The sequence below is a fragment of the Cornus florida genome, unplaced genomic scaffold (genome assembly GCF_030987335.1).
Source record: "Cornus florida cultivar Cherokee Brave unplaced genomic scaffold, ASM3098733v1 CherokeeBrave_3.0.0_Hap2_Chr04, whole genome shotgun sequence".
NCBI lineage: Eukaryota > Viridiplantae > Streptophyta > Magnoliopsida > Cornales > Cornaceae > Cornus > Cornus florida.
In genome coordinates, this window is record NW_026775574.1 from 14,101,160 (window position 1) to 14,124,903 (window position 23,744).

At 37.1% G+C, this 23,744-nt stretch overlaps 1 pseudogene; it reads right to left on the minus strand.

The window, feature by feature from the left end:
• Positions 1-370: 370 nt before the first annotated feature.
• LOC132302778 (14-3-3-like protein GF14 iota) overlaps positions 371-23,744 on the minus strand; it is a 37,817-nt pseudogene continuing 14,443 nt past the window's right edge.

The window sequence follows — 23,744 nt, forward strand, 5'->3', positions numbered from 1 at the left end:
AAATCCTTATCCAAATCCAATTTTGGTGAAATCCTCCCATTTCAAGGCTAGGCATGACATATTGAAGAACAAATACTCTATTCTCCGTAAGGAAAATAAATAAATACTTACTGGAAGAAAAATAATAATAAAAAAAACTAATGTATATCCTTAATTACATAACAAGGATGTTATTTGAAAAAAAGGTTTTGATTCATTTAATTGCTATTGAGAGGTACCCAGTATTATTAAAATGTTCACTAAACATGTACAAACCTACACGGGATGACACCATTGTACTGCTAGTTCTTTACTTTGGATAAAAATACAATATATATATATATATATAATTTAATTTAATTTAATTTAATTTAAATATAAAGTAGCAGCAATTCACCTGCCCCATGCCAAATGGGGGGGCACTTGCAGGTATCTCGTAGTTAGTACCGGTGATATTGTATCCTACCAAGTGCCCAAGATCAGCCTAATACTAAATTCAACAAGTTTTTTGATGTCAAACAAGAGAAGCTTTTAGTCCGAATAGTATTATTTTTCCTCCAAAAAAGAAGGGTTGAGAGTTCGGAAAAGAAGCTGGAAGAGGGTTATAGAGTAATCAAATTTAGTTATACATGCCTATCACATTTTCACATTTCCACATAGATGGATTGTACCAAGGTGGATTCAATGCCAGAAGTGCTCCCAAATGGGGTATTGTCAGTTTTCTTCCTCATCAAGAACTGCAAATACGAAAAAACATTCAATATCAGAGGGCAACACTTTTTGTTAATTAGGGGCATCAAAATGTTGTATGCAAATCTTTACTAAATCTGATATCAAGGAAGGCTAAATTAGATGGCAGTGATATGGAGAAATTAAAACAATAACCATGAAAAACTCAAAAAAAAAAAAAAAAAAAAAAAGGAGAAAGAAGCCGCAGAATGCAGCCCAAATTGAGGGAATTAAGCAGAACACCAAATGGCATAGAATAAAACTCAACTCTAGGAACCCCATTGCAGTTCCGTAATAACCAAAAGTGTAATCAGAAACTTGAGCATAGGATCAGGAGGTAGTGATTGAAAACTCATTTAAAGAAAACATAGCTTCAATAAAAAGTAAAGCACAATTCAATAATACCCTTTCACCAGTATAACAAAAACAACTAGGATGATAACATGGAAGGAAGCTGAAGCCAAAATCGCAAACAAAAACAAAACTAGTGTTTTCACCAAGAAAAATTACAATTTTTTTTGATACATGGATGTCAGCCCTATATCGTCCAATGATGTTCTAGGTGTCTTCACCTCAATTCGCCTTACCATCAAGGCTTCCCAAATGAAAGTACATTTTTTCATTACTTTCATCTCCTATGTGCAGATATGTTGAAGACATATTATTGCTTTCCATCAAACCTACCTCCCAAGGGCTTGAAAAGGCTAATAGAAATGAGATGATTGATCCACGGATACAACTTCACGCATAAAGAAAATGACTTTCTTTACCATCACTTTAAGAAAAAACAATTATCAATGTGCACTCGAAATTCTAATTCCGAAATAATAATGAAGACTGAGGCCAACATAACTCACATATTATAGTAGAATACAGTGGCTTCTCAGGAGCTGGTAGAGGGTTCCTCCTCTACCTTCTGCACTAACCCTTAATCAGCTTAACATTTATCTCATTTCCCTTTGACTCTTCCTTCTGCTCAATTGAAGACATAATATGCCAAGATGCTCTCCTGGGCCCCTGGCACCTATAAAGCGGTTAAATATCTTGGCAAACTGGAAGGAAATTCAAGCTCTTCCCCATTCTTCTTCTCATTGTTACAAGGCTTATGGCAAGCAACAAGCAGAATGGTAGAACCAACTGCAACAGCACAATATCTTTGCATCAATATGCACCTCACATTTTCGCTTCTTATCGTCAGCAATTTACTGTTTTGCATTTTATGAAACAAAACAGTACCAAAAACTAGAGTGAAGTAAAAGCCAAGTTTAGATTTGGAATAACCCTCAAGTTAAAGATCCCAAGTTGCATTGTATAAGAAGTCTTTCCAAATAGTAGATTTGAAATTTTAGACTCACTATGAAATGCTTTTCTGAACGATAGAAATTTCTTTTTTAGTTTGGGGGCACAATTCCATATCACTAAATTCAAAATTCCACCTAATCCGAAAATTTATAACTATAAAATACCTCAATCTTCAAGTAAATCAGACATCCAAAGAGTAAGGTTGTCCCTTAACACTTTACATATTCAGGGTGGTGTCCTTGTATGACTCCTCACTCAATGTGTCTAACTCTGCAATTGCCTCATCAAAAGCTTGTAATGGCAGGTCCTGCAAGTTTAGTAACCAAAATAAATCATCAATCTATGTCACAAAAATAGGATGAGAATAATACAAAAGCTTTCAAAAGGTGATGCCAGGAATATAAGAATTACCTTTCAGGAGAATTCATTATCTCATAGCAAAAGATGGAAAAGTTGAGGGCTAGGCCAAGACGGATTGGGTGTGTTGAAGGGAGATCTGTATTTGCAGTACCAGAAGCAGCCTAACAAGGTAATAGCAAAAAGAGAATACATCAAGCGAATACATTTTTATGTATAGGTTGTCAAAGAGTCGTGTCAATAGATGTGGATGTGCCTCATAACCTTTCAGTGACTGTTCAACAGCCTCATTCCTTTCCTGATCAGTCAAGTAGCTGAGTCACATTGCCCTTCCCCAAAAGGTAGTGTCCATTGCCTCCTTTACATGTGCACCACTTATATAAAAGATGTATAAAAAACAAAGAAAATTCACTAGGGCTCTGCAAGTGAGATTGTGGAACAAATGAACTGCCCACTTGTATAATAGACGCATGAAAAAAAAACTTTTTTTTTCTCAGATCTGAAAACAACTACTCTCTTTTATGATATCTTTTAAAAATATATTAAATATTATATCTGGAGATAATTTATTTTAATTAACAAGATAAAAGAGGATAATAATACGAGAAAAGAGTTGTAATTCTTCCAAAAACAAGGAGTAAACTACTATAGAGCAACTCATATCAAACAAGCATGAAAAATACTGGATTATCCAGGCCAACATAACTCACATATTATAGTAGAATACAGTGGCTTCTCCGGAGCTGGAAGAGGGCTCCTCCTCTACCTTCTAGCAGTAACCCTTAAATCAGCTCAACATTTTTCTCATTTCCCTTTGACTCTTCCTTCTGCTCAATTGAAGACATAATACGCCAAGATGCTCTCCCGGCAGCTATAACATTCTTGTATCCAAGAGAAAGAAGGTTCCGCTCCTCCACAGTCAGCTCAACATCAAGGTTTGAAACTTTCTTCATACTCAACCATTTCTGTGACATCAATCAAACAAGCACGAAAGAGGATAATAATATGAGAAAAGAGTTGTAATTCATCCAAAAACAAGGAGTAAACTACTATACAGCAACTCATATCAAACAAGCACGAAAAATACTGGATTATCCAGGTCAACATAACTCACATATTATAGTAGAATACAGTGGCTTCCCTGGAGCTAGAAGAGGGCTCCTCCTCTACCTTCTCGCAGTAACCCTTAAGCAGCTTAACATTTCTCATTTCCCTTTGACTCTTCCTTCTGCTCAATTGAAGACATAATACGCCAAGATGCTCTCCTGGCAGCTATAACATTCTTGTATCCAAGAGAAAGAAGGTTCCGATCCTCCACAGTCAGCTCAACATCAAGGTTTGCAACTTTCTTCCTACTCTCAACGAATTCTGTGACATCCATCAAACATGAAGTTTCACTGGAAGCATAAAAATAAAGACTTGGAACTTCTAGGAAGTTTCCTACTGACTACAAAATGCCACACTACATAGAAATGTTATATCACAATTGCTGATAAATTTTCTATTACAAGAACTTTATTCTTCATAATCCAAAACCATTCAATGTTTTCACAATCGATTAAAGATTCCCACCATCGGAAAAAAGAGCCTATTACCACACACAATTTCTTTACCATAATTACATTCAAAAACACCATTAAACAACTCACCAAGACTTGAACTGCATATGAATACTATCAATTAACAATTCAAACCATATCAAGAATCGTTGGACAAAACTATGAACATAATAAGCTCAAAAAATACATAGTCAAATGGTAAAGCACAACAATGCCCATCTTCATCAAGGCCCCAAGTGTTCAAAAGCATCAAATTTAAACCAAGCATCACAATGTTGGACGAATCCCAATAAACATAATCACATAAATCCAGCAGTGAAACATGCAATCTCCCCACATACATCAACTTCGAACAGCACAACCCAACTGATTACATGAGAAGTGAGAATAATACTTTGAGACTTTTAGAATTTAAGCAGTTTAATTTGACAAAATAGTTATCCCCTCAACTAATCCAACGAATAATATTAGAAGAAAAAATTCTTTTTTTTTTTTTTTTTTTTTTTCCAAATGCTAATAACTTAACATTTGAAACATTTACCCTTATTTTCCAACATTTTCTAAGCAACAAAGCAAATAATAAAAGGGAAAAAACAAAAAGGCCATGATAGAACCCAAGAAAATGGATTGCTAGAACCCACAACTGGCAGCCAAAATTTTATTTCCTTTTCGTTTCTAAGCAACCAAACACAAGGAATAAGACAAACAGATAGTACCTGGTAATGGTAATGGGGAGTAGTAACCCAAAACTTCCAAGTGCTTGCCATCTCTGGGAGATCTGCTATTGGCAGCCATAACTCGATAAATTTTTGCATCCCAACCTCGATGATCTGATTCTCACCACCATATTTTCTCGTTTTTCGCTTCGAGAATGAAAATAGACACCGCCAAACACACACGTCTCTGGATGGAGAGACGATGGCAAACTGGTAATTAACAGAGCAGCCTAATGAACGGCAAGCTGGTAAAATTCCCTTTTTATTTATTTTTGGGGTAAACCTATTCACTAGATAAACAAACGGCGTACAAAATCATTGTTAAATAAACGAGCCCAACTCAAACTGTTTTTAAGACTCGCATTCTGCATACGTTAGTTTTTTAGATCAAGTCAATTCCATGATCATTAAAATAAACTCATACAGAGTCTTTAAATTATTAATAAAGAAACCTCAGTTAGAAATATATTGTTCACTATATTCCGATCAGTTCATTTCTTATTTGAGTTCATGATTTAATCAACATCATTCCAAAGGAAAAGAAGACCACAATAAATCCCTCAAAACCCAATCCTTCAAAAAACCTAATAAACGATCACAATAGCTTGATGTGCAGCAATGGCATGCTCCAAGTGAGCGCATTGAGCACAAAGCGATTTTCGTCTCTCTTCAATGGCTGCAAGGTGGTCTTGAGCCTGCCTATAGTCTTTGTTGCAATTCTGCGGACATGGCAGCAAAGGTAAGCCTGCTCTCGCCCGGAGTTGGCCGAGGTCGCCGCCTCAGGAATATTTGTTTGGGCCTGAATCACCACCTCCCTGACGGAGAGGGGAGAAGGCCACCAAGTGTATCGCGGGGTGGACCGCCCCCAGACCAGCAGTCCTGGCAAGCCCTCCTACACCATCACCTACAACGCCGTCGCCCAGGCATGGCTCCGAAAGCCCCAAACAGTGTTAAGGTTAGGGTTAGCCGGCTTCACTGACCCTCATAACCATGCATAGCATATAGGTTTTACTCATGCTCCATGATATTTCCTATATAAACCCCTCTGTACACTTGTATTATTCATTCAATGCAAAATATATTTTCACATATTCTAACATAATATGATTTTGAACGTTATCTACTTGGGTAAACATGACTTAGACATGCGAATTTCTAGTTTACAATTAAGTGGGATTTCTGATCTTATTGTCAGCTCAAATAAGATAGTCTATTGGATTAATAAATAAAAAACACTGTGAATTCTATCATTCAATAAAACCAAACACCAAAACAAAGATGTCAATAATGAAGAAACATATTGATAAAAAGAATATAAAAACTCTTTTTCCATTCAATAAAACAAAACACCAAAAAATGTCATCACATACATCCATTCTCTTATCCAGGAAAAGCTTAACCAACCCTTGAAGAGCTCGTTTACATGAATAAAAAAAATCTCTTATACAAATATGTATATGTGTATATATATATATATATACTTTTAATTGGCACAATTGAAAAGTGACAAGAAAAACTTAAGGAAGACCAACGTGCTTCTGCAACTCCTCCACCGATGGACCAAAGTTACTTTGCTCCCAAAACGATCATCAAATGCCTTATTTTAAAACCCAATTCTCCCAAATTGATCCACAAGATCAAGAATGTCGTCAGTTGAGTCGGTGCACTGAGAACCAATGGATAATTGTTGTGTGTCGAAAGATTGGTTCAAACTTGCCCAGGAAAGTTGCATGGCCAAGAAGATGGTGAGGCGGGGCTCTAGCCACGATAAATCGAGACTGCCGATCTTGAACTCCGCAATGACGTAGCAAGCAATCTGAATGTATTCAGCACACAATCGTCGTGCACTCCATTTCCTCCAGCAACGGGTCTTCGACCCCGACTGGATTTGGAATAAAGCGGGAAAAGGTCTCTGGATGAAGACTCCAGAGTTTGTCTCCAAGGAACATTCCGAAACTTGCACAGGCAGCCACGCCACTCAACCAGGTCATTTGGGCCAGGGGGAGTCGAATTGGAAGGGAACGTCGTCGTCTGGGTTTATGCGAGTGGAGGACTTGGAGGCGAACAGAAGAAGATGAACAAGGAAAGATATAGCGTATATATATAAACCCTAAACCCTACTCTTTGAAATTATAATTTAATATTTTATTTCTCGTTTAGAAAAGGGAAAGTATGTAAAAAGTGTATTTTAATAATTTAATTAATTAATTAACAAATCGTGCTAAAATTTTTTCATTTTTTTTAGCTAAGGTTCTTAAAATATAAAAAAAATTAAAATCATAAAACCCCTTATTCTTTTTTAAAATACAAATAACTCCTTCAATTAACAATAAAATACATAATTAATAAAAACTATTATACTTTTTGTGACATAACTGTTAGAATAATATTAAAATAATATTTTATTTCACCCTTAGATAAGAAACGTGTGTAAAAAAGAGTATTTTAGGAATATAAGTATTTAATTACCAAATTTTGTCAAATTTTTTTCAAGATTTGTTTATGGTACCATCTTGTTAAAACCCAACCACACTGGCCATTATTTATCAGCCTTTGCTAAGGGTCCTTTAACATAAAAAAATTAAGAAAATAATAAAAGTTCATTATATATGGGTTAAATACTCTGACATCTTTATAGATTTGTTTTTATTGTTCACATATTAAATTAGTGTAAAAAAAAAAAAGGACAAAAGAGTAAAAAAACACTCCGATAAACAATACAATAGTTGCATAATGCCCCCTGAATTATTTTTTAGAGCAAGTTATCCCCCTCAACTATTAAAAGCAAGCAAAATACCCCGTTTAAGGCCATCGGAGACAACTCTTGGACCGGCTAAGTGATTGATGAGTACTGAAAAGTGCGTATTTAAACCCCTTAAGTTTAGGCATTCTAGTACCTTTATCTATCTTACTTTACCATTTTAGATTGATTTCGTATTACTTCCATTTTCAGGCACTTATCTCGAAAATAAGCTAACTCAGCCAAATAAAAGCTTAATTGAAGCAATTCTGGGATTAAAGAAAGAAATGAACAAAGTGGAGAAAGAATGAAGCAAATGAAGCCAAATGTGGGAAGTAGCAAAGTTTGATCGATCCAAGTTCAAGGTTCGATCGATCGAACAATGATCGATCTCAGCACTTCAAGATAGATCCAAGCCTAGACCCAAAAGCATAAAGTCCAAAAGTTCGATCGATCCAACACCATCCTTCGATCGATCGAACACTTTTGTCCTTATTCAAATGATTGATCCTATCCACAGCTGTACCACCCACTAACCACTTTTGTTCTTTTCCCATAAATATCTCCCATAAATATCTCGGATTTGTCTTTTTCCAAAAAGCTCAGCCAGTTGGATCAATCCAGCCTAAGTTCGATCGATTTAAGTCTAAGGTTCGATCAATCGAACTTCCTCCAGTGCAAAAAAGTTAAAATTCCATCTTATTGAAAGTTGTCCTTTATCCAATCATTAGGGAATATTGTGTGCATGACCCCAGCTCATTTTAGGTGTCATTTTGACCTACCTATATAAGGATAAGGATTGCTTTTTACAAGGGGGAGCCAACATTATTTCATATCATCTCTTGGAGAGGAAGCTTAGAGGAGGATGAGGCTAGAGACACCATAGGAAACTCTTCAACAACAAGGAGCAGATTTCAACCATGGAATTACCCCTTGAGGGTTAGAGCATCATCACCATGAGTGGCTAGACATCCTCTTGGGGCTAGAGTTAGCCCCAAGTATGCTTTCTATATCTTAATCTTGTGTATTACTGAGGGATTAGTGTTATAATTGATGTTTTGACACTTTGATATATATATATATGTCTTGTTTATTCAATAATTTATGTGGTTTAATGCTTCCAATTGATCATTTCATTCTATCCATATGTCTATGTATGCTACAATAGGTGTTCATGTGCTTATCTCTACATTTTGTGTTATTGATGCATGTCTATGTGTATTGATGCTATAGATTTGGAGATTGTCAAAACATAGTGCTTAAAGGAATGCTCTTGTGATTCTCTTGATGGTTCATGCTTATGCCTTGATGGATTGTGCCTCTCCCCTAGTTTATTTTCATGCTAGTAGTGTAGATGTAGTGTAGTTGTAGTGTAGTGTTAAATGGGAGAATAATCTATGCTTGTTGTTTGATGATCCAAGCTTTTAAATGCAAGTAACATATGTCTCTAACCTTGTGTTGTATTTGGATTGTAAGCTTAATGAAATGATTAATGACTTGTTTTGATTTATTGTGCCTTTCACATGTTGTTTAGACAATATATGCTTCATTGCTTAGATATATTGTGCCTTTCACATGATGTTTAGACAATACATGCTTAACTAGTCATCTTTGCTTGTTGAATCAACCAAACACACACACACCAATATTGCAACACACCATTTGCCCTCATTAATCAATTGTCAATGATATAGAAATGCATTGCTTGATGGTGATCTCTAAACCCCAAGATCTCTCTCTCTTACTTATTCTTAATTGCATTCTTTGCTATCACTTAATTTAATTTAGTTGTTCTTTAATCAACCAATCAACCAATTGTTTGATCACTCAACCTACTAGCCCTAATTGTGATTCCACGACATTGCTCGATCCTCATAATTCCTTGGAACGATCCCTACTCGCCCTATCTATATTTTTAGTGAAAGATAATAGTGGCTTCTATAAATGTAAAACTTGGCCCTCGCCTTAATGCACACACATCAAGCTTATGGTAGGACGACGACCATAGTTTTTGGCACCGTTGCCGGGGATTTGATTGATTAGATTTGGCAACATCGGATTTGTGGAATTAACTATGATTAGTACTCTTTTGATCGTGTCTTTACTTTACTTCTATTTTTCTTTTCTTTTTTTAGTTAGTTATTGTGTTGTTCTTACTTAATTAGGTGCATTGTTGGAGAGGAAGCAAGCAAAGGAGCCATTGAGCATTCAATTCAAGCAAGCAAAGAAAGTAAAAAGTTAAAAATTCTAAATATTGCTAAGCTAAGCTTTAAATTTGGAGTTGAAGTGCTAAAGTTCCTTTGTGAGACTTTCTTTACTCAATCCCTTAGTTAAATCGGCGGCCCGCGTGGAGGCTTATTTTTAATTGTCTTGTATCAGTGTTGTTAAAGTATGGGAGTATGAATTAAGTGTTTGTGGAAGAAGTATAATTGCATTGTTGTGAAGGCATAGTGTTTGTCATTCTTTGTGTTTGTTGTGTTTTGCATTGTGCATGCATGGACGTTGTTCATTGAGACCAACTCTTGTCCCTCTTTATTTGCATCTTGAATCTATCATTAAAAATCTTAGGGGAAGAGGAAGTTCAAATAGAGCCAATCTATCAATGGATGACCATAATGTAATCATGTTGAGGACCTTGGTCACATAGACCAACAAGGTATCCTTCATCCCAATGTGGACAATGAGAACATACAAGTACCATTAGGCATGCCTAGGCCATTCATTCACCAACCACCACAATAACAAGGCCAAGTTCCATATGGAATGCCAAGGCCAATGTATGCTCCACAACCTCCCATCAACAATCAAGGAATTCAAAACCAAGGTGTTCATGTTGCACCTCAAGTAGTTAATCCACCTCTTGCTTTAAGAGACCATTATGTGCCTAATGAGTATAATGCACCTACATGCATCTAATTGCCTCCATTTAGAGCACATCATTATGAAATTAAGCCATAAACCATTCAAATGCTTCCTAACTATCATGGACTTCCAAGTGAAGAACCTTACAAGCATTTGGATGAGTTTCTTGAAGTATGTTCCACCGTAAAATATACGGACATGCCAGAAAAGGTTTTAAAACTCAAACTTTTTCCATTCACCTTAAAAGACAAGATAAAGTATTGGTTTAACAAACTTAGGCCTTTTTCAATCACTTCTTGGGCAGAAATGCAACAAGAGTTCTTGAAGAAGTACTATACGATTTCTAAAACCAATGCCATGAGGACCTTAATTCGAGAATTCTCACATGGGGATGGAGAAACGTTTCATGAGGCATGGGAACGCTTCAATGAATTGCTTAGGAAGTGTCCACATCATGACATGCCTAAATGGCAATTAGTTCAATGCTTCTTTGAGAGCTTATCGGACAACTATAAGGACATGGTTGATGCTTCCATGGGTGGCTCATACATTGATAGGCATGAGGATGACGTGTGGCGTCTTTATGAGAGCATGAGTGAAAATTCTTTGCATAAAACACTGTCATCCAAGAATGGTAGAAATTCACCAGGTAGGAAGAGTGTTGGCTTACATCAAGTCAACCATTCAAATGAAATAGCCGCCGAAATGAAGTCTTTATCACAAAGGTTTGATTAATTTTTGATTAACCAAAACTTGGCGAACCAAGTATCTTTCTTCCCTAACCATTCTCATCATGCATCAAATGAAATATGTATGACTTGTTCTAGTGTTCTTCATTCTACTTCTCATTGTCCTCACGGATAAATGCAAAGTGAACCTAATGAACAAGTCAATGCAGCTTTTGTGAACCAAGGGAACAATCCTTATGGCACTCATTATAATCCAAGTTGGAGGAATCATTCGAATTTCTCTTGGAAAAACCAAGGAGAGGGCTCAAACCCTTCCCAAGGCGGTTTTCAAGGGAAGTACATTCCACCTCCACTTCAAAACCAAGGATCTCAAGGTTATAGACATTATCAATCACAAGGGAATCAATTTACTAATTCTCATTTTCCCAACCAATCTTATTCCCAAGGTAATACTAGAAGTCCCGCCTTTGAAGAGAAAGTTTTGAATGCTTTGGGCACTTTAGAGGCTAACACTTAATTGCTTCATTCTCACTCTCAATCTATTGCGAAGCTAGAAACCCAAGTAGGGCAAATAGCAAGCACTCTCAATGCAAGAGAGAAGGGAAAGATGCCTATAAATGCCCCACCTAAGCAACAATGTGTTGTGGAAACCCATTCCTCATCGGAAGGCCACACCATTGAACATGTTAATGCGGTGACTACCTTACGGAGTGGTAGGATTGTGGACAATCAAGTTGGAATGTCCAATGAAGAGAGTGAACCGGTGCAACCTTAAGTTGTCACCCGTCCCGCTTCACATCCCATTCCTCCTTAATTGCATATACATGCCCTTGTAAATGAGAAAGTTTTGAAAGATGTGTTTAAAAAAAGAAGTTTTGAAAAATAATGTTGAAAAGGTTTTATTGAAAAATGATTTGAAAATTTCTTGTATTGAAGAGAGTTCGAAAGAAAATTTTAAAAAAGTGTTTGAACCAAAGGTTCCATTTCCGGATGCTTTAAAAGGATCCATTTCAAAAGACAAGCAAAAGGTAAAAACCAATGAAATCATGGAAATATTTAGGAAAGTGAAAGTTAATCTTTCACTATTGGATGCAATCAAGCAAATTTCGGCTTATGCCAAATTCTTGAAAGACTTGTGCACCCAAAAGCGGAAGAACAAGAGCCAAACACCAAGAAAAGTGGTTTTGACCGAGCAAGTAAGCTCAATTTTGCAACATAACACTCTTCCAAAGTTTAAGGACCCCGGTTCACCCACTACATCATGCATTATTGGTGATCACATCGTTAATCGGGCGCTTCTTGACTTAGGAGCAAGTGTTAACCTTTTTCCATACTCGGTTTATGTCAAATTGGGCCTAGGAGAATTGAAACCGACGTCGGTAGTTTTGCAACTTGCTGACCGATCCATTAAGAAGCCTAGGGGTATAATTAAGGATGTTTTGATAAAGATTGACAAATTCTTCTTCCTGATTGATTTCGTTTTCATAGACACGGAACCGATTCCCAATCCTAAGAGCCAAATTCCCGTTATCCTTGGTCGTCCTTTCTTGGCAACCGCTAATGCCAACATCAATTGTAGGATGGGGATAATGAAGATCTCATTTGGCCACATAAAAGTGAAGTTGAATATCTTTAATCCCACACCCAATTCATTTGACAAATATGAAGGAGAAGTTAATGTTGTAGATGAATGTCATGATCTTCATTGCTAAGGAAATGAGCTTTTGTGTAAAATCAAAATTTCCAAAGGATCATCTTCAACCTTGCATTCTAAAAGTCTTGTTTCAAACTCTTGCTTTGAAAGGGCATGGAAGCCCAAAAGTTGTGATTACATAAACAAGGGACCAAAGATTTCTTTTGAGCTTAATCCAACAAGTTCTTCAAAGAACCATTTGTTGGGAGAAGTTCAAAGCATCCATCACCCCAACAAGGAGGGGATGCATTATAAGATCTTTGATCCGGACTAAAAGAGCCCAATGTTTTGCTAGAGACGTTAAAGACTAGCAAAATCATTCGTAAGGTGTCAAAACCCTATTCCTCCCCTATTTCTATGTTTCATTTCATTTCTTGCGAAGTCTAGATACTTGTTTTTGGTTCATATGCATTTCAAGGAACTTTGGTGAGGATTGCATAAGCTTTCATGACATTATTGAGCATTCTGCATAGTTCGATCGATCTCAAACTTGAGTTCGATCGATCGAACTCCATTCTGCATCCAACACTTAGAAAAATTTTCGACCTGCAGAAACCTGCATCCAAATCACCTCTCTATCCCATCGTTTGAACTAACTCTTAGATCGATCAAAAAACCTTCGATCAACCCAACTTCCAAGTTCGATCGATCTCATGACTCAACACTTAGAAAAATTGTGAGCCTGCATCAACCTGCATATTTTAGCTCTCTGCCAGCCTGATCATTCGAAACATTCCAAGATCGATCTGAAAGTTCTTCGATCGATCCAACTTCCAAGTTCGATCAATCTCACGTTCCAACACTTAGCCAATTTTTTGAGCCAAAAACCTGCATATTTTTGCTCTCTGTCTGATCGATCGAACTCTTGTTTCGATCGATCTCAATCTTCATTTCATTATTTTGACTTTGTTTTGACTTTTCAAATTTCCAAAAATCCAAAAATATTTGCATTTGTATTTCATTTTATTTTCATTTTATTTCATTTTATTTTATTTTATTTTTAAAAAAGTTTTCAAAAATTCAAAAATATTCTATTTTAATTAATTTTTAATTATTAGTGTTTATTCAATTTAATTTTAAAAAAAACCCCCAAAAATATTTTATTTTATTTTCTAATTCTTTTAATCCCAATTTTTAATTTTCATTTTGCAATTTTCAAAATTTTCAAAAATCAAAAAATACTTTGAAGAGAGTTCATCAAAGTTCGATCGATCACAGTTGAATTCGATCGATCGAACCCTGTTGGGAATGTTTTTAAAATAGAACCGAGGGTTTGCAAGATCGATTACAAAGATCGATCTAACTCACCCTCATCCTCAAAACCCTAACTTCTCTTCATCGCCGTCATTGTCCAATCATTTCACCATCTCCGGCGAGTTTCCAAGCTTCACATCTCTCTCTTATCTCGGATTCCATCTTTCCCTCTTCGCATCCACTTCTCTCACTCGTTCAAGGTAAGAACTGAGATCCACTTTGAGATTTGATCTTTGATTTGATGATTGAATGATATACATACTCGATTTAGGTTGCTTAGATGGTTGAATCTCCATGTTTAAAGCTTCGAAACTCTGAGTTTTTATATGTATATATATGTGTATGCTTCTATGTATATATATGTGTTTTTGATCTATCTTTGGGAGTATGGGCCTCGATTTGTGATGGATACTTGTTGATTTGATGTGTTGTTGGGCCCACGAACACGTTCATGTGGGCCCCATACTTCCAAAGTCACAGATCTGTGACCTTTGAGTTTTCAACGTCGCACAGTTCGATCGATCGAACTAGTATCTCCGATCGATCTTGAGAGATCGATCGAACTCATGTCTCTGATCGATCGAAGTTGTGAGATCGATCTCACTTACTTTCGATCGATCCAACTTTTGTGATCGATCTCACTTCTTTTTATGATCGATCGAACTTCATAGATCTCACACACACACTTCATTCATCATATCTTATGTTCATGCTATCATATCTATGCCCAATGCCTGTGATATTCCACATTGGATGCATTTCATACTTACATTGTTTAGCATGTTTCACATCCTATCACTTGCATAGATTTATGTCATATATGTTTTGTCTATCCTATCTGACAAACATGTTTCTATTGTGCTTTGAAATTTATTATTCTGACACTAACTCCCATTGCAAGTTTTTCTTTTTCTTTTTGCAGGCCATAGTAAAGAGGAAGACCGTTGCCAACAGGCAATACTGGCCCACCCGACATACTAGGCCACAGACAGAGGAGCCAGCAAAGCCCTCTTATGCACAGCGGGAGCCAGCACAGGCTACCCCGCCTCAGTCACCATCTCATGAGCCTGAGGATGACCACATACCATCCACCTCTGCGGCTCATCCTGCTTTCACTCCATCACCATCTCCACCGCAGACTGGAGCTGAGCATTCACATATACCACCTCAGCAAGCTCAGCCTGCTCAGCCAGCTCACCTGGGGCGTGATAGGCCCACGCCTCGATATGCGCATATGACGCTCGACCATGAGTCCGAGTTTGACACGGCCTTCTTCTCTCGATCGGTGCTGACCCGATCCGCCTACCAGGATATTATTCAGAGGAGCCTAGCCGTTATTCTTGCCCCCGTTACAGAGCCGGTCTACCCACGGCTAGTTCGGTTGTTCTACCAGAACCTCCGACCATCTCCGCGTACCACAGCCGAGATGGTCACTTCTATTGATGGTCATCCGATCACCATTACAGTGGACACTTTAGCCCGCTCTTACCGCTGTCCATACAGATGTCCCCCAAAGCTTCAGGACGCATATCCGAGGCTATTCAGGCCTTCATATACTGACATGGCAGTTTTTCTTACAGGTCACCATGCCAGTGGCAAGACCTTCGTCACCCGGACATTCCTTCCAGACGACTTGTGGTTTATTGATTTCGTTCTCTATCAGAATATATACATGGCGGGGCACAAGATTCAGAGGAGGGGCGATTATCTGATAGCCCTTTACTCTTTCTACACCGGGCACTAGGTGTCCATTCCCGCGCTCACCTGGAGTGTGACGGCCTAAGTTTTTCAACCCGGTGCGTCAGTGATGAACCGAAAGTGGTCTGATAACGGATCCGAAATGCGGAAGCTAAAGGTAAACCAAGGTCTTTAAAGATAGGAGTCACTCCTAAGACACAAATGTGACCCTCCATGAGGTCACGGAACTTAAAGAGGACAAAAACGAAAAAAGACAAAATTTGCTATCCGAGGGGCAAAATAGTCAATTCACTATTAAAAGGAGAAAATTAACTCTAAACAAGTCAAACAAGGTTAATACAACCTAATCTAGTCATTTTGAAACATTCCAAGAGGTTCCGTAAACATTGGCTAAGAATCCCACAAAATGCCACGTCCTGGTTGAAGTGAAAACTGACACTACTTCACTAAAACATACATAACTCCCACTGTGTTTGGAATTTAAGAATGGAATTTGTATCATTGGAAATATGACTCAAAATCCTTGAGTTTAGGCTTAAGAATCATTTGGATTAGAAACGAAGAAGTTATGACCCGTTGAAGTAGGATGATCAATGCTAAAACTCAACAGAGGCAAGGCTCGGTTCTAGCTATTTCGGTCGACCGAAATGGACTTTCGGACGACCGAAATAAAAGTGATGAGACCTGAAATCATGAAGAAAAGGCTCGTGTTGCTTCGGTAGACCGAAAAAAAGGTTCGGTCGACCGAAATGACTCGTGAACAGTGCATTTGGCTACCGGAATGTGATTATACTGTGCATTGGCAATTCCATTTGTCATTGGTCAACCGAAATGGAGTTTTGGTCAACTGAAACACCACGAAAAGCTGCTTAAAAGGCTGCTATGAGTCCAAGGTGTTAAGGTTCAACCTTAACTTTGAATCCTATGATGTTTTGGTTCACAATGAATATGTAAAACTGATTTTTTCATGAGTTTTGAGAATGTGAACATGTCAACAACTTTGATATGAATGAATAAACATAAAACAATGGCCCATGGCCTCATACACATCATTTACAAGATCTTCATATGTCAAACCTCAAACTTTGGTTTAAATACACTTTTGATGCAAAGGTTGATACCAAAAGTGTCTAAGTACGAAAGTATACATGTTTGGCCCTTGGCCTCTTTACATACATGTTTTAATGGCAAAAGTAAATGTTTGAGTGTCATTATACATCAAGAAAGCTACTAAAGCTCCAAAAGTACCATACATCCATGGCATTCAAAATATGATATCAAAAGTTAAGTCATGTTAAACACTTGCATGTTAATATACAAAAAATGCTTCAAATAGCTCAAAAGCTTCTAAGGATGATGAGCATCCATGAACATGGTCTCCTTACCTGAAAAACAACCCAAACCACTAGGGTGAGTAATCAAGTTACTCTTAGGAGAAGCATATGCATATACCCTAAAGTTTCAATATCATTGTAAGATTAATATAGACGAATACAAGGGATCATTCCACTTAACGTCTATGTTCGAGGTGTTCTAAGGGATCATCTTAAACTAACTTAAATAATTCTTTAGCAACACAAATAATTATCAATGTACTCAACAACATCAATTCGCCAATAACAAGAATTTCAAGTTACAATTAAGCATTGGTTATCAACTTGAAATTTAATGCGAAAACAAGTAATGGAAGACTTGGACATCACGTCTCGGACTTAACCAAGATCAATACGGTTATTCCAGGCATTAACCTGCTGGGAAGACCACCCTAGTGCGCACTATCTCAATTGGTGAGAACTCATACCTCCCGCACTAAAGCCAAACTTTAGCCATGTCACATGTAACAATGTCCCAAGAGATTCCAAAATATATACATCAAGTTCAAAACTTATATATATATAATAAGGCATACAAACCACCTTCCATGTACAAGTATTTTGAAACCATACAAACCATATCTTAGGGTTCCAAATCTAGAATGGCATGCCAAATGACAAATTCACATCATGATATTATGCACAATACAATATCACAAATTTATCAATTCAAGTCATACCTCAATAACAAGCTCTATATACTAATTATCAACATCATAGCAATAAGCTCCTAAATAATTACAATTAGTAATTCACAAGGGCATAGAATTATTGTAACAACAAATATAGCAATTCATATCAATAGAGATTGCATATAACATCAATAATTCTACAAGTGTCCCACATCACTAACACATGTGAAATTTCTAGAATTTAGCATGCTACTAAATTATATAATCCTCCTACACATGGTTTACATATATCATACATGCTTAAATCAATAAACCCTAAGGCAAAAAGTGAGGGTTTCCTATAATATGCAATACTATCATATCAAAAGCATGTACACAATATATATTAAACCACAAGGACTATAAAACACTTAGAATGTAAATATACTACCACCCCTACCTCAATAGAGAATTGAATATCTATAATCCAAGCTACCAAGCACAAAATGGAAAACAAGGTTAGGATTCTTAAAGAGGAGAGTGAAATGAATCTTTTCTTTCCTAAGGTCAAAAGTCTAGGGTGAGTGGAAGAGTGCCAAATGTGAAGTCAAAGCTCTATATTAAGTTTTCCTCTAATGGAGTCTTTGCTAGGGTTCATGAGAGATAAAGGAATGAAGAAGGTAAAGTGTAAAAATGGTGAGTGGAAGGGCTAGAAATCCTCTACTCACTATGTGTTCTTGCACTACCTCTCTCTCACACACAATGCAAGACTAAATGTTGAACCTACACTTGTCACTAATCCAATGTCCCTTCCAAGACTTAATCCTAGACCCACACTTGTCAACAATTAATGGTTACATGTGCACCAATCTAAGGCCAACACATGGATGAATCTCCACCCACCAAATGTCAAGAAGTCATGGTGCCAAGTCTCTTCACCTAAATGCCAACAAATGGCTCCATGAGAGTGTGACACTTGTCACACTTTCTAAAAATTGCAAAATGATCCTTTTTCAAAATATCTCCCAAAATAAATTGCAAAAAGGTCCCAAAAATGAAAAATAATTATTTTACATAATTACACTAAAACCCCAAAAGTTATAAATAATTACTCTAAAGTATGCATTCATGTCCTTTACAAGAAAAGTACTAATCTAGCATGCTTTTCAACAAAAGTAAAAATACCAATGTCATGGAAATCAAATATCATGAATGCATGCAAAATCGGAATCAAATCCGAGCACAACAAGTGAGGTTATGCAAAAAAAAATGAAAAACGACCAAAAGACGAAATAAGGAAAAGACAAAATAGGAAAAAGACGAAAAAAGAAAATCGTCGAAAATAGAAAAGAAGGAAAAAGACCGGGTCATTACATGGAGTGTGATGAGGAAGCTGTATGACGAGTGCATCAGCAAGGAAATGCCTGGACGGGCTAAGTCTCTTCCCTTCAGCCACCTCATCACCCAGATCTTCATCGATCAGCGCTACCCCATCTATCCTCGGGAGCACCTCGAGACTGGTTCCTGTCACTTTCTCAGGAAGGACTGGAACAAGAGTTACTGCTCCATTATTACTAGGCTGTAGGACCATGCGGTACTGGCTGCAGCAGAGTTGGAGCTAGAGGAGGCACAGGCCCAGGCAGAGGCACCGGCACTGGCAGAGGCAGCAGCAGCACATCCCACAGCGAACGATGCACCAGTCGATCCAGCTGCCGAGCATTTAGATATAGACTTAGAGCGCCTTGCAGACGATGCAGAGCAGGATTCTCCAGCCAAGTCGCCCATTCATGAGAAGGAACAGACTCAGGAGCTTTCTTCTGATTCATCTATGCTTGAGACTCCAGATATGACCCCCGGCTTTCGAGTCCGTCTGCAGACGCTTGAGGATGCTGTTGTTTCCATCCGAGCTGACCTCACAGCCCACAGAGATGATTTTGCTGCCTTCTGCACGGATGTCGCGACCATATTCAGAGATTTATCCAGAGACATCCATGGAGCCAGACCTGCCCGTCCTACCTCATCCTCCTGAGCTCCCACTCCTTTCTATCTTATGATCTCTCTCTCCTTTTGATACTTTACTATTGTCACTGTACATTATTATTTTTACAGCCAGTCTGTCGACTTTGATATTTTTGTTGTACCTACACTTTATCCGTTTTATATATATCTATTTTTGCTATGGATGTCATATATGATTGTATTCTCATATCTGTATGTTTGACTCCATCAGGTGCATCACAGTGACTTCAGTGAGAGAGTGCTACCCAATTTTCAAGACTACCCTTATACCTCTCTCATTTCTTTATCTGTTTATCCCATTTACACTTGCATGTCCACTGTGCACTGATTATCGCATTTTGTTATCTGATAAGTTTATCCAAGTGCCAATTTTCAGGACCATAGTTCATCCCAAGTTTGGGGGGGCCATGCCACCCACTTCGGATACTTCAGTCCCGATCATTCTTGCTTAGTTGCACTGGTATACTCTTTCCTTTATTCTCTTTGCACATTGAGGACATTGTGCGATTTAAGTTTGGGGGGAATGGTGCTTTACAGTGCTAGTTTTAAATTCAAATTTTGAGCATAACTTGTGTATTTGAGGGATATTTCTATGATTTATCCATATCTAGTTATGATTTTGATCTTTTGAGGACTATATTGCTTAAAATTTAAAAATTGCTTGACTTGATAGTACAATACTCCTTGTATGCCTTATGAATGCTATTTAGGAGTAAATTTTTCGAAAAATTGATATCTTGTTTGCATTTGTGGTCCACATCATCTTGGTTTTGTGATTGTTTTGAGATTCACTCTAATATTCTACACTAGCACAGGCGCACACTAGCATTCATTTGTGGGGTACATGCTTTGTTGACTATTGAATTGGTTATATCCCAATTGGGCTAGTAGTGCATTGAAAACTTTCATTCTTGATAAAGGTGGATAACAACCCATTTTCACTAAGTAGCTAGGATTCTAGCCTCATCAAGCACTAAACTTCTCGCGCCGAAAGGTGGAGGGCCCAAACTCTATGTTAATAATTGAATTAAAAAAAAAATAAAAATAAAAAAAAGTTGCAAAAGGCATAAAAAAAAGTGAGGACTTCTCCGAAAAGGTGAGAAGTGGGAAATGATTAGATGATTGTTATCTTGATTTGTAGCCTAGTTGATTTGAGCTTGTAAGTCCGTAGGGGTATTTGAATGCCTAATACCCTAAAGCCGTCTGGTTTGGGAGTCATTGACCTAATGCTCGACCTCATGAATCGCTAGAAAGCTTAATAGATCAACACATTGCACCATACTTCCATCTTTGATCCTAAAAAACAAAAAAAACAAAAAATGAGTGAAAAGAATAAGCGTACCTAGATGAATAAAGTTTTAATAAAAGGTCCACTTTTTATCTTGATGATCAGTACTAGATTTGTGTGTTAGTTTGAGGGTAAGGATGTGATTAATTCTTTAGTTGGCTAAGATAGCAACACATTTGATGCCGGTTCACTCAAAAGGATTCTAGAGTTGTTTTGATTTGTATGATCATTTTCTTGATGTGTGGAGGACCATACTTGTTTGCTTGATGTTGAAATTTTGAGAGATTGCTTGGAAATATTTAAAAAATTGCATACTTGAGGTAGTTTTCTCCCAATACTTGTTTGTAATATTGGTGCCTCTTTTGAAAGAATGAGCTTAATGTTTGTGGGTACCATTTTTGGAAACCCTCACGAGACTTCATTTGTCCACTAGGGGTAACCGAGGGGTTTAAAAGGCTTGTTGCATATGCTAAGTGCAATCGTGTTCCTTACGAAAGTGGCGTTATCCATTTATTGTTTTCTAGTTCATACTTGTATAATTGTTTATTTCATTCCTTTACTTTCTAGTTCATTGCTAGGGACTAGCAATATTTAAGTTTGGGGGTGTGATGAGTACTGAAAAGTGCGTATTTAAACCCCTTAAGCTTAGACATTCTAGTACCTTTATGTATCTTACTTTACTATTTTAGATTAATTTCATATTATTTCCATTTGCAGGCACTTATCCCGAAAATAAGCTAACTCAGCCAAATAAGAGCTTAATTGAAGCAATTCTGGGATTAAACAAAGAAATGAACAAAGTGGAGAAAGAAGGAAGCAAATGAAGCCAAATGTGGGAAGCAGCAAAGTTCGATCGATCCAAGTTCAAGGTTCGATCGATCGAACAATGATCGATCTCAGCACTTCAAGATAGATCCAAGCCTAGACCCAAAAGCATAAAGTCCAAAAGTTCGATCGATCCAACACCATCCTTCGATCGATCGAACACTTTTATCCTTATTCAAATGATTGATCCTATCCACAGCTGTACCACCCACTAACCACTTTTGTCCTTTTCCCATAAATATCTCCTATAAATATCTCGGATTTGTATTTTTCCAAAAAGCTCAGCCAGTTGGATCGATCCAGCCTAAGTTCGATAGATCTCAGCCAGTTCAATCGATCCAAGTCTAAGGTTCGATCGATTGAACTTCCTCCAGTGCAAAAATGTTAAAATTCCATCTCATTGAAAGTTGTCTTTTATCCAATCATTAGGGAATATTGTGTGCACGACCCCAGCTTATTTTGGGTGTCATTTTGAGCTACCTATATAAGGATAAGGATTGCTTTTTACAAGGGGGAGCCAACATTATTTCATATCATCTCTTGGAGAGGAAGCTTAGAGGAGGAGGAGGCTAGAGACACCATAGGAGACTCTTCATCAACAAGGAGCAGATTTCAACCATGGAATTAGCCCTTGAGGGTTAGAGCATCATCACCATGAGTGGCTAGACATCCTCTTGGGGCTAAAGTTAGCCCCAAGCATGCTTTCTATATCTTAATCTTGTGTATTATTGAGGGATTAGTGTTGTAATTGATGTTTTGATACTTTGATATATATATGTCTTGTTTATTCAATGATTTATGTGGTTTAATGCTTCCAATTGATCATTTCATTCTATCCGTATGTCTATGTATGCTAGAATAGGTGTTCATGTGCTTGTCTCTAGATTTTGTGTTATTGATGCATGTCTATGTGTATTGATGCTATAGATTTGGAGATTGTCAAAACATAGTGATTAAAGGAATGCTCTTGTGATTCTCTTAACGGTTCATACTTATGCCTTGATGGATTGTGCCTCTCTCCTAGTTTATTTTCATACTAGTAGTGTAGATGTAGTGTAGTGTAGTTGTAGTGTAGCGTTAAATGGGAGGACAATCTATGCTTGTTGTTTGATGATCCAAGTTTTTGAATGCAAGTAGCATATGTTTCTAAGCTTGTGTTGTATTTAGATTGTGAGCTTAATGAAAGGATTAATGACTTGTTTTGATTTATTGTGCCTTTCACATGTTGTTTAGACAATATATGCTTCATTGCTTAGATATATTGTGCCTTTCACATGATGTTTAGATAATACATGCTTAACTAGTCATCCTTACTTGTTGAATCAACCAAACACACACACACCAATATTGCAACACACCATTTTCCCTCATTAATTACTTGTTAATGATATAGAAATGCATTGCTTGGTGGTAATCTCTAAACCTCAAGATCTCTCTCTCTTACTTACTCTTAATTGCATTCTTTGCTATCACTTAGTTTAATTTAGTTGTTCTTTAATCAACCAATCAACCAATTGTTTGATCACTCGACCTACTAGCCCTAATTGTGATTCCACGACATTGCTCGATCCTCATAATCCCTTGGGACGATCCCTACTCGCCCTAACTATATTTGTAGTGAAAGGTAGTAGTGGCTTCTATAAATGTAAAACTTGGCCCTCACCTTAATGCACACTCATCAAGCTTATAGTAGGACGACCACCGGTGATATAATTACTAATTTACCCTTATTTATTACTCCCTCCGTCTCAAAATAAGTGTCATACTTTCCTTTTTTGTCTATCCTAAAATAAGTGTTCACTTTCCTTTTTTAAATAATATAGTTCACATCATTCCAAAAGTATCCTTTAAGTTTAAATTTCAAATTTGAATATTCAAAACTTAAAAGGGTAAATTAGTAATTTTTTAGACAGACAATGCATGTCCCACATGTTCCCTTAAAAATTACTACTCCCCATAAGTGACACTTATATTGGGACGGAGGGAGTAATTTATTATAAAAAATATAAAATTTATGAATGTGAAATAATAATAATACCTTCATATTTTT